This window comes from Gadus morhua, chromosome 5, assembly GCF_902167405.1.
Source record: "Gadus morhua chromosome 5, gadMor3.0, whole genome shotgun sequence".
NCBI lineage: Eukaryota > Metazoa > Chordata > Actinopteri > Gadiformes > Gadidae > Gadus > Gadus morhua.
Window position 1 is genome coordinate 22,619,909 of NC_044052.1, and position 13,526 is coordinate 22,633,434.

At 45.1% G+C, this 13,526-nt stretch overlaps 1 protein-coding gene and 1 pseudogene across 1 annotated transcript in view; both read right to left on the minus strand.

Annotated features, from left to right (window-relative positions):
- LOC115544457 (uncharacterized) overlaps positions 1-13,526 on the minus strand; it is a 993,561-nt gene that overhangs the window by 28,007 nt on the left and 952,028 nt on the right. The window lies entirely within an intron of this gene.
- On the minus strand, positions 8,155-13,179 carry LOC115544477 (class I histocompatibility antigen, F10 alpha chain-like; annotated as a pseudogene).

The window sequence follows — 13,526 nt, forward strand, 5'->3', positions numbered from 1 at the left end:
AGGACTGTAGAAAGACGCGTGACTGATATGGATGAAAACGTATGACACCAGAAAACTCCTGTTCAGAGGAGCTGAACCGTTCAGACAGGTTTACTTCCATAGGTGACGGCATTTTAACTATCTTCACATTGCTATCATTGGAATGATAATAATTAATAATATATCATCATATTTCATAATAATATATTTATCCTCCTACACATTCACCGAGCGAAGACTATGACGGTAAAATGCACATTTCTCGCTAGAAATGTTTACATAAACACTTTAAATGGCGTAACTATAGTAACCCAAATTATCATATTTTCAACCCAGAATAAAAAGTATGTCCGCCATTTTCACAGAAAAAAAATCTAAAATGATCCAATAGGAAAGATGCTCCCAGCGTCTATTAGAGCCGTAGTTGGGTTAAAACAGGAGTGAATGGGCGGCTGGAGCACCCGCTCTGAACGCCAAACATCGCCGGGGATGGCGTTACATTGTAGTGAGTTGGACCCCCTCTCCGTCTGCAGAATACTCAGAAGGGCACTGTCACACTAAATTTGTACCGGGGGCGAAATTTGTACCGGGCGCGTCATCATTACGTAATCCATTACAAACCTGCCCTGCAACAGATGATCGCGTCGTCCGTTGCCGGGAAGGTTTCAAAAAACATTCGCGCTCATGTTGCCAAAGACAAAATAACATAATACAGTTAACGGATCGCTAAATAATGTAATGTTTTGTGGGTTCCTTAATAAACACACAATGTATCTTGCGCCTTGTCACATTCTTAACCCGGAACAGACATCCACATGCAGCGCGCCAATCCAACTGCGCATGCTCCGTGTGACGGTCTAATAACTGATGTTGATATCATTACAGATAACACTTGTTTTTACTTTATATTTGTATTGTATTTAATTGTTTAATCAAATTTAGCAAGTAAACTGAGTGTTTAAAGCAGGTCAAGGACGAAATAGCACAATACAGATAACGGATCGCTAGATAGAAGGTTCGCGAATGTTCACGTCATTCGACGCGATCGTCCGTTGCCAGGCAACGGACGACGCGATCATCTGTTGCCGGGCAGGTTTGGACTGGATTACGTATTGATGACGCGCCCGGTACAAATTTTGCCCCCGGTACAAATTTAGTGTGACAGCACCTTTACCGTCAGTGACAGACGCTAAGGGGCCCTTGACAACAGCTGGAATTTGAAGTGAGACTGTGTTGGTTATCCCATAGTGTCAGTCACAGTTTATCATCACAGAGTGTCCGAGTCTGTGACAGTCATGCGATGATGCATTTATTTGATTTACACACACACACACACACACACACACACACACACACACACACACACACACACACACATACACACACACACACACACAATTCCCTGTCACTTTTCATTCACTGATTTATTTTCTTCATCTTCTTGTCTGTACTTCATTCTCTCAATATTTCTTATTATTCCGATGTTCGGTTCATCAACACTAGGCCTACCTTAGCTTGGCACGTGAGACCAGTTTAAAGAAGGGATATATTTGGAAGCATAGTTTTTTTGGAATAATTATGCAACAGACTAACGATGCATGCAGTGATGATATGATACACTGATCGTTTAAAACAGCCCTTATGGAACGTGACCACATCTTTACTTTCTGTCTCCAGAGAGAGAGACCCGAGTCTCCAAGCAGTCAAGTCTCAAGTAGGTCAAGTCCAGTCTCACAGCAGGGAGTCTGAGTCCAGTCTCACAGCAGGGAGTCAGAGTCCGGTCTCACAGCAGGGAGTCAGAGTCCAGTCTCACAGCAGGGAGTCAGAGTCCAGTCTCACAGCAGGGAGTCAGAGTCCAGTCTCCCAGCAGGGAGTCAGAGTCCAGTCTCACAGCAGGGAGTCAGAGTCCAGTCTCACAGCAAGGAGTCTGAGTCCAGTCTCCCAGCAGGGAGTCTGAGTCCAGTCTCCCAGCAGGGAGTCTGAGTCCAGTCTCACAGGTCATGTCAAGCCTCAAGTCTCCAGCTCTGCTTTCACACATATTATTTTAGATTCATAATGACTTTTTTTAAATTAATTTAGCAATTTGAATGTTATTTTATCCATAGAATGTGAACTATCTTAATCTTGTTTCAGACTGGACAGTCCCTGTGTCTCTTTAATAACCTGCTCAGGGTTGTTTGCAGAATTCTGCTCTGTTGACAAGTGATTGATGAGGACGCATCGACTCTGTTGGCAGCTATGGGATTAACACATTATTACCCAGCATACATTTGGAGGCGATACGCCTGCGTCTGTATGTTTTACGTTAACTGCTAGTGGGAAAATAAAACAACTATTCATTCAACACAAAGTTCACTGTACAAAAAAATCTTTATTTATTTAATTGCTTGGTTGCAATCTCATTCTCCACCTAAAACAGCTGCTTAATAACATCTGTAATGTATTTGTAACTGTACATTGAGTTACTTTATAAACCAACTGTAGATTATAAAGCATTATCTCAAACAGCAACATTTATACATAATACTGTACACCAGTTGTAGGCCCATCCTGCCCCGTCTTCCTCTGCTCTCATCTCCTCCACTAGAGGGCAGTCACGGCCTGTGAATGCAGAGTGACAGTAGGAGGGGTTATCTCCTCTGAGCCATAGAGTGGGAGGGGTTATCTCCTCTGAGCCATAGAGTGGGAGGGGTTATCTCCACTGAGCCATACAGTAGGAGGGGTTATCTCCTCTGAGCCATAAAGTGGGAGGGGTTATCTCCTCTGAGCCATAAAGTGGGAGGGGTTATCTCCTCTGAGCCATAGAGTGGGAGGGGTTATCTCCACTGAGCCATACAGTGGGAAGGGTTATCTCCTCTGAGCCATAAAGTGGGAGGGGTTATCTCCTCTGAGCCATAGAGTGGGAGGGCTTATCTCCTCTGAGTCATAAAGTGGGAGGGGTTATCTCCTTCAAATTCGCATATCATTGCAAATTTGAAGGATATAATACGGCTCTGGCCAAGGCGACTCTTGAATGGAGTTTGTTTATTTTTTCTAAGTCATTAGTGCTGATATCAAATAAATCCCGTGGTCGTCTGAAAGAGAAAGTGACTCTTTCCTCCGCGTGGGTTCAGACGAGGCGACGCGGGCTGGATATCGGTTTACTAGACTGAACATTTATCAATTACTGCTGAAGCCTAATGTGACGAGACAGATACACACTTTAGGTCCTCTCGTACCAGGAACCTACGTAGATGGGGTGTGTGCGTGCGTGTAGGGGTGGGTATCGTTCAAAATATTTCGATACGGTGCTAATTTCGATACCTTGGTTTCGATACCGGTTCGATACGATACTTTTTTCGATACCTGATGTTTTAAAAATCAATTTCCACAACAAAAACAAATTAGGAATTATAGAATTTATTTTTCAGAACTGAGAGAGAGCGAGAGAGCGAGAGAGAGAGAGAGAGAGAGCACATGCATAAATACACACATACATAAATACACAGAGATCTAGGCATGGGGGCCTAGTCGAGGGCACTCAGTTATAATAAGGAATGAATAAATAACAATGCAATAATAATAACAAAGAGAAAAACTGATGCAAACAAATGTCCAAAGAGTCCAAATTGCATGACAACAGTCACTCAACAGTTTTTTTTTAGAAAGATCAGCATGTCTGCCTTGTCTGGCAACAGACAGGCCCGCTCCTGGCTGATTGTGTCGCCAGCCGTTGAAAAGGTGCGCTCTGATGGTGTCGCTGACGCCTGAACACAGAGGTACCTTGCAGCCAAGCTTGATAGTGCTGGTAGGGTGCCCCTCATGTCCCACCACCAGGTCACTGGATCAACAGTTGACAAAGTTGATGGCAAACCTCTGTAGTGGCGGATTTCTTCTTTCACCTTATCCCTTTGGCTCGCAATTGGGTAATTCCGCTCTCCCACCTCTATGTCCTCATCCATGAACAACTCCTCCAGCGCAGACAGCTTTGTCAGTTTCTATAAGCAGATAATAAAAAGAAGAAGGAGTAAGGTTGTGTATAGATCAAATTCATTGATTTGAGAAAAGTGTAAAGGTAAACCTATGGAATCTATGGCATCTGCTATGGGGTTTTGCAAGAATAGATTCACTTTTGCACTTGTGAGATATTTATTTTCTCAAATAAATTAATTTAAAAAAAGTCACATTTTGATGTTTGTCCCCATTGCTTTGAATATCCACCTAACATTTAGTTGCATATGTAAACTGGAAAATATTAAATGAGCAAGACAATATTTACCTCTGTTGCAGCTGAACTGGCTTCATCGCATGAGCTGTCCCCATCGTCCACCTGCTGGTGGGCCTGGGCAGTTTCACCTCTGTTCTGTTGATATTGGAAAAGCAGGTGTCATGTACACCGATTTCATTTACAGCGAGAGGCTAAATATAATGAGATTTAATGATACAGATAGTTTTAAACACCTGGTGTGAGGCTCGATCGATTAACTCCTCCTCCAGTCTGTACCACACAGCATCCTCTACCTTTCCCTTGAACCTAGGGTCCAGAGCCGTGCCCTCCTCCAAAAACTCCTGAATGCCCTCACCCTCTGAGAGAAGAACATAGATAGATAGATTGATATAGGGTAGATACTTCATTAATCCTGAGGGAAATTCAAGGGACATGTAACAGATGAGCTACTGCAAGGGCTGCCACTGCTGCGGCGCACCACAGTATACGTAGAGGTTTCTGTATACCGAATGAAAATAATCAACAAATCAATAAAATAGTGATGCTTACTTGGTATCTTTTGGAAAGGTCATCCCAGACTTTTTCCTTTATGGCATTAGAGAAGAAAGAGTCGTCTGCTGTGACCCTGAAGTGATCTTGAAGTTTTTTTATGATTGGAATAATTTGACCTAGTGTGGCGTTGTTTCCGGAAGAGATGCAAACAGTTGACTGGTACATGATTTTCATCAATTTTACGAACTCCTCTGCTTTCCTGAAGTCGTCACCTGAAATTCTGTCAAGTCTGAAAAATATGCACATAGGTCTTACTAGCATGATTCAATTTTAGGGAAAAAAATGTTAAGCTGCAGCACTGATGGTGAAAATAAGCAAATTCCAAACCTCTCCTTCTCCATGGACTTCTTCAGGCGAGGGTCCATGCAGGCTGCCTGGATGGCAGGGAACATTTCCAGAAAACGCTCCATCATTAAATATAGGCTGTTCCATCTGGTCTTAACGTCCAGAATGACTGAGTGCTCTGGCAGGCCTAAAGATACAGAGAGGACACAAAGTGTGAAACCAATGGTCCATTTATGAATAATGATTTAATAATAAAATATTTTAACCATGACTATTTGAACCAAGTTTAGTGTGTATTACCGAGTATTTTCTGCTTCTCCTTCAAAACAGGTTTAGACAGGGTACACCTTTTCAACCACACCAACAAGGCTCTGACTCTTCCTGCCCACCTTGCAACTGAGGGTATGGTGTATATCTTTTGGGCGGCGATGTTAAGTGTGTGGGCAAAGCAGCCAATTTTTCTCACACTCATCCTTCTCACTGCCACATCCATGTTTGCAGCATTATCCACAGTGATGGCCACAACTTTCTCCTTTACCCCAAATTCTTCCAAAATGTCCCCTATCTCTTCTGCTATTGCTACCCCTGTCTGTGATACATACACTGCCTGCGTGTGCAGTATTTTCTCCTTCATGGCCCCCTCTATTATATAGTGGACAGAAACAGTGAGGTAGTGATCTTGCGCAACACTGGTCCATCCATCAGCAGTCATAGCCACATCCCTGACAGCCTCCAACTCCCTCTTCACATTCTCCTTCTCCACAGCATACCATGCAGGCACGAAAGTAATCGATACCATGTCTCTGGTGGGGGACTGATATTTAGGGTTCAGGGCTGCTATCATCTCCCTACAATTGATGACATTAGAACATAAAGCATTACCAGTGACATACTTTCTTATTTATACTGACAATAACAGTGACAACAACATTATCCAGCCTAAAGCGTATCGTTTAAGCCAACTAGGCTACAGCTTGCTCACCTCCACCATGGGGTATCCACTGTTGAAAAGGGCAGCAAACCTTTAACAATGAACTTGGTGACTACCCTATGGCACTCCTCTCGCTGATCCTTCGTCATTTTCCCCCTTTCTGCCAGCGTGAAGGGATTGACACTAGCAATACCTGGCAATGTCTTCCTTACCTCAGGTATGGTAAGAGGCGGGGCAGAGGCTAACGTAAAGGGAAAAGATGGACATGATGACTTCTACTGCTTTAAAGGGTTAGCGTGGCTATGCTCACAGTAGCCGCGTTTACATGGACATGGACACAAAAAATCATCTATAGAATCATATATAAATCATATATACGCCTCAATTGGAATACAATTCTCTGATCTGAATAGAGTTCCATGCGGAATAAGTCCAGATCAACATAACGGTTGTGCGCGAGAGACATACGGACGTACGCTTACCACTTTTGTAAATGCCATATACCTACAGTACATTCGGATTACATCTTTTCAGATTAGAAATCTATTCGGATCAGAAGTGTCCATGTAAAATAAACGCTGTTATGTTTACCTAGAAAGTGTTAACCTAGAAAGCAGCTGCCTGTAAAACCAGGCAAATGTAGGCCCTGTCCACACTAACCCGGGTAAATATAAAAACGCACATTCGCAATGAAAACGATCTCCGTACACAGTGTGGACGGAGATCGTGTTAAGTGATAGTGTGGACTCCACACTATCATTTTGAAATCGTTTTCGGAATGTTTTGCATCCACGTTCCACACTGAAATTATTTTGATAAACAGTTATGGTGACGCGACTCCCGCCACGCCTCTCTGTTTACAGGCGCGCGATCAGCTGATAGTTGCAGTTGATAAGGAACGCACATTCGCAATGAAAACGATCTCCGTACACAGTGTGGACGGAGATCGTGATAAATGATAGTGTGGACTCCACACTATCATTTTCATATCGTTTTCGGAATGTTTTGCATCCACGTTCCACACTGAAATTATTTGGATAAACAGTTGTTATGGTGACGCGACTCCCGCCACGCCTCTCTGTTTACAGGCGCGCGGTCAGCTGACAGTTGCAGTTGATAAGGAACGCACATTCGCAATGAAAACGATCTCAGTACACAGTGTGGATGGAGATCGTGATAAATGATAGTGTGGACTCCACACTATCATTTTCATATCGTTTTCGGAATGTTTTGCGTTCCACACTGAAATTATTTTGATAAACAGCTGTTGTCATGTTGACGCAACTCCCGCCACGCCTCTCTGTTTACATGCGCGCGATCAGCTGATAGTTACAGTTGATCAGCCGGCTAATCATTTTCTCTCACAAGCAAAAATATGGCTCAAACCAAAAGTAATAAAGTAATCAACAGGTAATAAACCTTACCTGTAATGTTGTTGGCCAAACTCCCAGCTGAATCCCGGTCACTAGCCGATAGAGAATTCGATGTGGAAGAAGGAGGCGGTCTGGTGACTGAAGTCCCGTCGTCCTTCTTAGCTTTCTTAGCTTTACAGTCAAACACGGACGCCGCACGCAACACTAGATCTAAAGAGCTGTATAGTCCAGTGAGCTAGATGTATCTAGATCTATAGAGCTGTATAGTCCAGTGAGCTAGATGGATCTAGATCTATAGAGCTGTATAGTCCAGTGAGCTAGATGTATCTAGATCTATAGAGCTGTATAGTCCACTGAGCTAGATGTATCTAGATCTATAGAGCTGTATAGTCAACTGATCTAGATGGATCTAGGTCTATAGAGCTGTATAGTCCAGTGAGCTAGATGGATCTAGATCTATAGAGCTGTATAGTCCAGTGAGCTAGATGTATCTAGATCTATAGAGCTGTATAGTCCAGTGAGCTTGATGTTTCTAGATCTATAGAGCTGTATAGTCCAGTGAGCTAGATGTATCTAGATCTACAGAGATGCATAGTCCAGTGAGATAGATGTTTCTAGATCTACAGAGCTGTATATTCCAATGAGCAAGACAAGTCACCAAGGACTCTGTATTGGTAGTAGCATTAATCATAAGAGCAGAACTGCAATAAAACATATTTTACTCACCAACTGGTTTGTGACGCTTGTCTGAATCTAAGGATCAAGAGAAATGATTAGCGTTGTATCAGTGGTGAATATCCTCATGTTATTATACTTTCATATTCTTAATGCCACAACATTTCTGTGGACATTGGAGAAGGTTCATCATTCAGAGGTGGAGAGGTTTCTACCACCAGACCTCCAGTGTATGAAGACAACCAATCAGATTCTAGGAAGGGGACAGGAAGTAAGAGCAGGTGGAGATCAGGTGTTTGTCCTCCTGGAGAGTTTGATCCACTCACCGTTCCTCTTCTGGTACACAAAGACTCCAACAACAGCAGCAACAACAACAACAGCAGCAACAGCGACACCAACGAGGATGAAAACAAGGAGGTGACTCTTGCCTTGAAGGTAAATCAAGAAAATAAAATCAGGTGTGTAATAATAGATGTTATTACAGACCCTCCCCGTCCAACCCTCCATCATTGAACCACATGTCTACGGTCACGTGATGCTACACAACGTCAGTGTAACTATTCCTCTAAAATGTGTTCTGGAGCTCAGGGTCACTCAGGGACTGATCTGAGCCTAGCCCTATTCATGGAACTCATTTACCCACAATCCACCACCTCCATCCCCTCCAACACCAGTCTTACCCCCGTTGGTCCTGATGAGGGCGGGGTCCAGGGGGGTGGAGATGTCCTCGATGCCTTTCAGCTGGACCACACACTCGTACCTCCCCCAGTCCTCCTGTGGGACGGCCGTGAGGTCCAGGTCCACGCTGACCTGGAAGGTCCCGTCGTGGTTGGGGAGGACCTCCCCGGGGTCCACCTGCTCATGGAGCTCCTGGCCGTCTCTCCTCCAGAACACCACCACCCTGTCAGGGTAGAAGCCTGTAGCATGGCACACCACTGGGGAGGAGGGGCTCCTCTGGAGCAGAGACACCCGCGGACGCTCTGGAGAGAGAGAGGGGGGGGGGGGGGGGGGGGGGGGGGGGGAGAGAGAGAGAGAGAGAGAGAGAGAGAGAGGGAGGGAGGGGGAGATAGAGAGAGAGTGGGGGAAAGAGAGAGGGCGGGGGGGAGGGGAGAGAGAGGGGGGAGAGGGAGTGGGGGAGAGAGGGGGGGAGAGAGAGAGGGGTGGGGGAGAGAAAGGGGGGGGGGGAGAGAGAGGGGGGGGGGAGAGAGAGGGGGGGGGAGAGAGGGGTGGGGGGAGAGAGAGAGAGAAAAATAAATCTTTTTGATTTTAAACTTCAAGGTTTTCAAATCTTTTTGGTGCAAAAATAGGGTACCTGAAATAAATAGCCTATTTTAATTCATGAGTTTCTAGCCCCTCTACCGTCTCAGCTACTCTTCACTCTCTGTGCTCAGTGTAACAGTGATCATACAGCGCGGTTCGGTCCTGCACACGCCCGGACTCCCGTTACAGCAGCTATCGTCATGATCTCTATAGTAACGATGATAAACATAACCCAAGTTCACGGGTTAACAGTTCAATAACCAACACAACACAATGAAACATGGCGGATAGCAAGAAAAAGTGCAGACAGTAAAATGTCAATTGCTTAAATGATGGATTTATTCCTTCAGAGATCAACAGTGGTTTACCTATGTGCCAGCTCTGAGATCACGTTTTCTCTAATGAGGCCATGAAACCCTCACGGTTACAGGAACATTCATTTAAAAAACATCCTGACAAGGCATCCAAAGATCCGGCCTACTCCAGTCTCTGAGGGATCACCGTTCAAGGCGTCCTACAATCAACATCCTGTTCGCCCGGAACGTCAATCAAAGTGAAGTCTTCAAATATAGCTTTGTTAATGGCGATAGTTAGTGATAGTTCACTGATATTCACTTGATTATTCAGGTGATGTGAATATGTTGTTCACGTTAAGTGCGCATGATTTTTATCCATGATAAAATTACGCGTCTTGTAGCCTACATTTAATGTTCCTTTTGATTTAAAAAAAACTACATTACAACCAATGCTGATGTTGACGTGTTTCTTTCTTATCCAACCAGCCTCCTACTGCTTATAGCAGTGGGCGAAATCTGGTTAATAATAAAAAATAAAAATATTTATTTGTAAAAAATATTCAAGCACTAATAGCCGGAGTGTGACTGGGGTTGGTAATGGATACCGCCGACCCACGGGGAGGGGGTTCACTACTGCTGTAGTGTATCAGTTAATCCACCAGACAAGAGTCGGTGACGCCCACCAGGTCATGTGACTCTACCTGTTCTCTGCAGAGTGCTCTTCCCATAGGCCAGGTACATCTTCAGCCAATCAATACACTCCTTGGTGTAGTAGTTCTTCTTGTATTGATTACCAGCTCTATTCTGATCCAATCTCAGTTTGGTGGAGACAGCCTGACGTACTGGAGCGACCCAGGTCAGGGTCTTCAGGTCCAACGCTAGGAAGTCCTCTCCATCGTAGGCATACTGGTTATAACCATCAGAGAGAGAGAGAGAGGTTAACTGTCTGTCTGTAGGTTAACCGTCTGTCTGTCTGAAGGTTAACTGTCTGTCTGTCTGTAGGTTAACCGTCTGTCTGTAGGTTAACTGTCTGTCTGAAGGTTAACTGTCTGTCTGTCTGTAGGTTAACTGTCTGTCTGTAGGTTAACTGTCTGTCTGTCTGTCTGTAGGTTAACTGTCTGTCTGTCTGTAGGTTAACTGTCTGTCTGTAGGTTAATTGTCTGTCTGTCTGAAGGTTAACCGTCTGTCTGTCTGTTAACCGTCTGTCTGTCTGTCGGTAGGTTAACTGTCTGTCTGTCGGTAGGTTAACTGTCTGTCTGTAGGTTAACTGTTTGTCTGTAGGTTAACTGTCTGTCTGTCTGTAGGTTAACTGTCTGTCTGTCTGTAGGTTAACTGCCTGTCTGTAGGTTAACTGTCTCTCTGTCTGTAGGTTAACTGTCTGTCTGTAGGTTAACTGTCTGTCTGTCTGTAGGTTAACTGTCTGTCTGTCTGTAGGTTAACTGTCTGTCTGTCTGTCTGTCTGTAGGTTAACAGTCTGTCTGTCTGGGTGCTCCTCTAGAGGTATTATGGGATGCCCTCTGTGGTCAGCACTGTGGTCTCTGGACATGTGGGTGTGTTGGTAGTCATGGAAACGTGTGTGTGTGTGTGTGTGTGTGCTCCTGTGTGCTCCTGTGTGTGTGTGTGTGTGTGTGTGTGTGTGTGTGTGTGTGTGTGTGTGTGTGTGTGTGTGTGTGTGTGTGTGTGTGTGTGTACATATATAATGTATGAACATACCTCCCGTCTGGTTGAAGCGCTTCTTAGTAGTCTCTATGTTGCCCTTGGAGACCTGCTGGCTACCCTGATATATTCCAGTCTGCCTCTCCCAGTAGTTTGGGTCCTCTGTGTGGACCTGGTCCATCCAGGCCTGTTTGGGTACGGCTCTCTCACTGACGCTGTCATAGTGAACAAACTGAACCTCATCCACCATCCCAACAGACACAAACTCTGGGAAGGATGAGAGGCCAGACGACGCCGTGACGAAATACCTCAGAGAGTGAATCACTGTGGACAGACAGACAGACAGACAGACAGACAGACAGACAGACAGACAGACAGACAGACAGACAGACAGACAGGTTAATGCTGTACATCACTTGAGACAGACAGACAGACAGACAGACCCCCCCCCCCCAGCGTGTGGCCCCCCCCCCCTCCTCCCCCCCCAGCATGTGCCCCCCCCCAGCATGTAGCTCCGCCCCCTCCCCCCCCCCCCCCCCAGCGTGTGACTCCGCCCACCCCCCCAGTATGTGGCTCCGCCTCCTCCCCCCCAGCATGTGGCCCCGCCCCCTACCCCCCAGCTTGTGGCTCCGCCCCCTGTCTACAGAACATTTATGGAGGATTTCTTTTAACTGTATTGGCATCTCTCCAGGTTACAGTGAAACGCTTTGTCTAAGCTTCATTTGAATCCTCCACTCAACTAGGAATGGGTTAACCTAGCTATCTGTGTTGTATACAGGGAATGGGTTAACCTAGCTATCTGTGTTATATACAGGGAATGGGTTAACCTAGCTATCTGTGTTGTATAGGGGAATGGGTTAACCTAGCTATCTGTGTTGTATAGGGGGAATGGGTTAACCTAGCTATCTGTGTTGTATACAGGGAATGGGTTAACCTAGCTATCTGTGTTGTATAGGGGAATGGGTTAACCTAGCTATCTGTGTTGTATAGGGGAATGGGTTAACCTAGCTATCTGTGTTGTATACAGGGAATGGGTTAACCTAGCTATCTGTGTTGTATAGGGGGAATGGGTTAACCTAGCTATCTGTGTTGTATACGGGGAATGGGTTAACCTAGCTATCTGTGTTGTATATGGGGAATGGGTTAACCTAGCTATCTGTGTTGTATAGGGGGAATGGGTTAACCTAGCTATCTGTGTTGTATAGGGGGAATGGGTTAACCTAGCTATCTGTGTTGTATAGGGGGAATGGGTTAACCTAGCTATCTGTGTTGTATAGGGGAATGGGTTAACCTAGCTATCTGTGTTGATAGCTAGGTTGATATGATGACATGAATTGATAAAGAATTAAAGTGAGTAGGGTCGAACAGGTTGGTTTATCAGAACCACTTTCATACGAAAGTGGTTCTGATAAACCAACACATCTGTTGACTTTAAGAACAGATTCAGAAACCCAACATCATCATCCGGTTTAGTCTCAGACTAACTTTCGTTTTCTCAGCTCGGACACAAAATGAAACGAGGTCGAAACAAAACGCAAACTGGTTTCTGAAAATTCATTTTAAATATCGGAACAAGTGAATGATTAATCATCCTGTGGATTAGTTGTTCGAGTTTGAGATTGTACACAAACGCAGTTTCATATCAACAGTAAAGACAGCGACACTAAGCACTGCTTCGGGACCACTATAGTTCTAGTTCCGGGTCTATATATAGTTCAGACCGAGACGCTCTGAAGGGTCCTACCTGCAGACCCCCCGGAGAGGAGCCCCAGCAGCAGCAGCAGACCCAACGCCCCCATGCTGAGTGTGGAGGATGGTCGTCTGGTCTCCTGAAGGTCTGAACCGGCGGGACTCGAGGGGAGGGAGGAGGCGGACCCGCTCGACCAATGGGAATTCAGAAAGGCGGTCGCGTCATTAGTTACCAGGTGGACAACAACAGTTGAAGTGGAAATAAGTGAAGCAACCGAACGGGAGGAGAGCCTCCGGAGAGGCCTGGTATACCTCGGTGTTAACCAGATTAAACACACACACACACACACACACACACACACACACACACACACACACACACACACACACACACACACACACACACACACACACACACACACACACACACACTTCCCTGTCACTTTTCATTCACCGATTTATTTTCTTGTTGTTTCACTTCTTGTCTGTACTTCCTTCTCTCAATATTTCTTATTATTCCGATGTTTGGTTCATCAACACTAGGCCCCTACCTTAGCTTGGCACGTGAGACCACTTTAAAGAAGGGACATATTTGGAAGCATTGTTTTTTTGGAATAATTATG